This window comes from Capricornis sumatraensis, chromosome 4 (assembly GCF_032405125.1).
Source record: "Capricornis sumatraensis isolate serow.1 chromosome 4, serow.2, whole genome shotgun sequence".
NCBI classification, from domain to species: Eukaryota; Metazoa; Chordata; class Mammalia; order Artiodactyla; family Bovidae; genus Capricornis; species Capricornis sumatraensis.
This window is the reverse complement of record NC_091072.1, coordinates 122,272,551-122,277,431: the sequence shown is the minus strand read 5'-3', so window position 1 is coordinate 122,277,431 and position 4,881 is coordinate 122,272,551. Positions and strand designations below refer to the sequence as shown.

General features: G+C 43.9%; 1 non-coding gene across 1 annotated transcript; it reads right to left on the bottom strand.

Annotated features, from left to right (window-relative positions):
• Positions 1–636: 636 nt before the first annotated feature.
• TRNAC-GCA (transfer RNA cysteine (anticodon GCA)) lies at positions 637–708 on the bottom strand. Its single transcript has one exon. It is a non-coding gene; the product is annotated as a tRNA-Cys (tRNA).
• Between the last annotated feature and the right edge of the window lie 4,173 nt (positions 709–4,881).

The window sequence follows — 4,881 nt, the reverse complement described above, 5'->3', positions numbered from 1 at the left end:
TTAAATTTGTTTTTAAACTGCAAACATGGAAGTCTTAAGTGACAGCATGGCTTAAACAATCTTTTGTTTGAGGGCCTAGAACTAAATATTTCTATTACAATGTTTCTGTGTAAAGATATACATATTCTAATTTCTGAAGTAACAACACTTACTATCCTTGAGCTATTTGTGATATTTTCATTTGATTTTTAAAAAATGTACTTATTTATTTATTTGGCTGTGCTGTCTCTTAGTTGTGACACTCGGGATCTTTAGCTACAGCGTGTGGGATCTAGTTCCCTAACCAGGGATTGGTCCAGGGCCCCTTGCTCATATTGGGATCTCTAAGTCTTAGCCACTGAGCTGCCAGGGAAGTCTCTTCTTCAGTGTTCTTTAACCTTCTAAGGATTACTTTGGGCTGAGAATGAGAGACTGGCTTTGTGAAATACTGCCCGTCCCTCTTCTCAGTAGCAGCTAGAACTGGACAGCCCAGACTCTGGTGAGTTTCAGATGTTGTGAAGTGAAGTGAAGTGAAGTCGCTCAGTCGTGTCTGACTCTTTGTGACCCCATGGACTGTAGCTTATCAGGCTCCTCTGTCCATGAGATTTTCCAGGCAAGAGTGCTGGAGTGGATTGCCATTTCCTTCTCCAGGGGATCTTCCCAACCCAGGAATCGAACCTGGGTCTCCTGCATTGCAGGCAGACGCTTTACCGTTTGAGCCACCAGGGAAGCCTGCCAGGTAAGTATGGATGATAGTAAAGTTGATAGTAAGTATGGATGATAGTAAAGCCTGCCAGGTAAGTATGGATGATAGTAAAGTTGATAGTAAGTATGGATGATAGTAAAGCCTGCCAGGTAAGTATGGATGATAGTAAAGTTGATAGTAAGTATGGATGATAGTAAAGTCTGCCAGGTAAGTATGGATGATAGTAAAGTCTGAGCCACCAGGGAAGCCTGCCAGGTAAGTATGGATGATAGCAAAATCTGAGCCACCAGGGAAGCCTGCCAGGTAAGTATGGATGATAGCATGGATGATAGTAAAGTTCCTTTACATTCTAACAGTCTATGATTCTAGAACTGAGCATCAGTTTCCTCTCATGAACAGGTTGCTGTGCAGATTAAATGAAACACTTTATGTAAATGATGTGAAATGCAGTACTTGGGTGCTACTGGTCATGACTGCATCATCCCTGTTCACAGTGGCAACCCCATGGACTGCAGCCTGTCAGACCTCTGTCCATGGGATTTTCCAGGCAAGAATACTGGCGTGGGTTGCCATGTCCTCCTCCAGGGGATCTTTCTCACCAGGGACTGAACCTGCATCGCCTGTGTCCTGCATTGGAGGGCAGATTCTTTACCACAGCACCACCTGGGAATCCCAGTTACGGACTAGAAGGTCTAAATCTGTCTGCTGGAGACAGGAAAGTTGGCGAGGACTGTCAGTCTACCATTTCATCTGTTTAAAACACTTAATTAAAATACAGAGCAGTTTGAGCTTGGTGACGAGAAAGCTTTTCTTTCACCCTCCCAATCCTCCTAGCTGTGTCTGCTTTATTTTCAGAGGCTGTTAACATGCCTACAGCTACTGCACTGCTGCTGATAAATTGTTACTCCCCTGATCACATGTCTACCATGACTCCCAGCTGAAATTCCTAATGGAATCTAAGCTTCTAAGTCTGGCAATTGAGCTGGCCACCAGCTGGCCCCACCCTGTCTTTCTAATTTTGTCTCATATTTCCTGGAGCCCATGAATGCCCCTCTCCAGTTAGACTGGCCTCTTTATTCTTTCCACAATGAACTTGTAAATTCTGGCCTTTCACTCTGTGCCTGAAATATCTTTCTCTTCTCACACCCCCAAGTCTAAATCCTTAAAGGATAAAGGAATAGAACCTGGTCTTTATGTGTGCAGTTCCGGAACCAGACTGCCTATGTCTGTCATCTCTGCTCTGGTGTGAATTGTGTATGAGATTTCAAGTACATGACTTACCCTCTCTGTGCCTCCAGAGGTCACAAGAACACCTACCTTCTAGACCCATTTTGAAACAAAAGACAATTTATGTAAAGTACTTAGAACAAAGTCTAGCAGGCAGGATGTGAGCTCCTATTTTTCATGCTGCCTTCTTGGACCTGAGCCTTTTCTGACCACCGTGTCACAGCAGTTCATATGTTCTAAGTTCTAAGTTCATATGTTGTCTCCGCTGCTTGTTTGCCACATATTCATTCATTCCACAAATATTGGTTGGATGCCTGTTATGTGCCACACAGTGTACTCAGTGCTTAAAACAAAGCAAAGGCCTTGTTTTCGTGGAGCTTGTAGTCTAGTTGTGGGGAGACAGGCAGTGGACGATTAAGAAAGTGAGACGAATGATAGGTCGGATGGTAATAAGTGCAACGAAAATAAATTAGGCAAGGGATTGGGAGTGCGGAGTGCCCATGGTGGTGTTATTTTATATCAGGTGGTCAAGGAGACTCCTTGAAAAGGTGAGCACAGAAGGAAGGAAGGGAGAACTTAGATATCTGGGGGGAAGAACGATGAGCAGCTGGAGGGAGGAACAGTAAGAAGGCCGGGACGGAAGCCTCAGAGTGGTGCGGGGAGGGGGCTGCGGACAGGAGCAGAGCTGTAGTGGGGGCCTTGAAAGCCCGAAAGGACTTGGCTTTCTATGAGAAGAAAAGCAGTTTGTACATTTGTGGTTTCTCTGCCCATGAATACTGTCTCTATCAATTAACTCCCATGTCTTTAGCTTTCCCCCTGTCTATTGTTTTTCACTTTTCCTCAATGTAAAACAAGCTTAGATGTAGTTATGGATTTATGAGTTTCATCCTCTGGTTTATATCCCTCATCTGGCAGTTGTGTCCTTTCCTCACCTTCCATTTCTACACCAGGGTCCCGAAAAATGTGTGATCATGTGATCATAGCTCTGCTGAAATGGCCCTGATCAAGGTCACCATTAGATACTTTTCAAATATTTATCTTCCTTAGCCTCCCTGTAGCATTTGAAACTGTTAACTTTCCTTCTCCTTAGTTTCTAGGACACAAAGCTTTATGACTTTCTTCCCTCTTTTCCTTCTTTCCTTTCCCACCCCTGTTTGGCTACTCAGTGATGTCATTAAGAATCCAGGCTCTTTCCCCTAGACTTGATTCAGTGGTATCTCCCTCTGTGATCACCAGGTGGTGCTGAAATCTCTGGTAGGTATCTGCCACCGGGACAGTGTCCCATGTATTTCATATCATTTTACCACTGAGGCTTTCCATTCCTCCAAATAAAATTTTGGTTTACTTCAACCCACTTTAACCTATTCCCCTTATTCTGCTTTTTCTTCTTAGCGATTATCAATAGCCGACATACGCCTTTCTTTCTTATCCATGAAAAAGTAGACTCTGTGAAGTTAAGGAGTTTCATCTCAACTATATCCCCACAGCTTTGGTGCCTGGTAGGCAATCAGTCCTTGTTTGCTGAAGGGACCAATGACTCTCATTTATCAGAACTGGGTCACATGCCCACCCTTAAACCCATCCCTGGAAAGGGGGAGATGATTGCTGTTAACTGGCTTGCACGGTCCACCACTCACACTCAGCTGAGTACATTGTGGCCCAAAATTAAAGAAATGAGAATGGCTATTGGGTAAACAACCAACAGAGAGCCAGTTTTTAACTTCTCTACCTTTTCATTTAGTGTTAGCAATCCTCAAGATTTGTTTTTTGGCAGTTTTTTCTTTATATCACAAATATCTTTCTTGGGTGATTCCATTCCTTCCTGGCTGTCACTTATAGACTGGTGCTGCCTACATATATGTTTCTAACTCAGTTTTCTCTCTGGGGTCCCAGACTTTTCCTAGGGTGACTAGCTGTCCTGCTCTGCCTGCAACTGTCCTGGTTTTAGCACTGAAAATCTCATGTTCCAGGATACCTCTTGGGTCTGGGCACCTGGTCACCTTGCAGACTGTCTACACCACATCCAAACCAGAACTCTCTTGAACTCCAGAAATATATTCAGCTGTCTCTAGAATATCCCTTAATCTCAGATTCCCTCAGTTACCTCAAACTCATGATGAACTCAAACTGAATTTATATATTCCATACAAAATTTTTTCTTGGACTTCTCTACTTAGGGAAGTATTGCCACTTCCCATTGTTGATGGTAAAGAATCTGCCTATAATGCGGGAGACCTGGGTTTGTGCAGGAGACCTCAGTTCAATCCCTGGGTTTGGAAGATCCCCTGGAGGAGGGCATGGCAACCTACTCCAATATTCTTGTCTGGAGAATCCCCATGGACAGAGGAGCCTGGCGGGCAACAGTCCATGGGGTCACAAAGAGTCGGACATGACTGAGCGAGTAAGCACAACTAGGCGCATATACAATTCTTCAAGTCAGAATGATGGGTGTTATCATCAAAGGAAAAAAGCCTACGGTGCATTTGCCTTAGTTCTCCACAAAATTTCCAGATTCTACCAAGAATCTGAAAAGGTCTCTTAGAGTGTATTGCTCAGGTAGAAAAACAACTGACTGCCACATTTCTGAGTATAATGTTTCTGTGTCTCTTGAATCTGTTCTTTCTCTCCATTCCTGCTGCAGTCTTCATAAGGTCATCATTTTTGCTGGAATTAAGCAATCATCTCTTATTTGATTTCCTTGACTCCAGTCGTACACTTTCCATGATCCATTCTGCATACTTTCAACATCTTATCTTAGTTCTTGATGCTTAAAATCATCAGCGGTTCTCTTTTATGAGTCCCTCCTCCAACCTACTGTTCCTGCTCTTTCCCCTTTTACTCTCTCAATCTAGCCACTCTGAACTGCTTCAGTTGCAGAACACATTCTGCACTCTCACCCATCCACCTTTCTCCTCCCGACCCCCTTGACTTGAAGTTCCCCTTTCCCAATCCAGCCCCATGAACTGCTA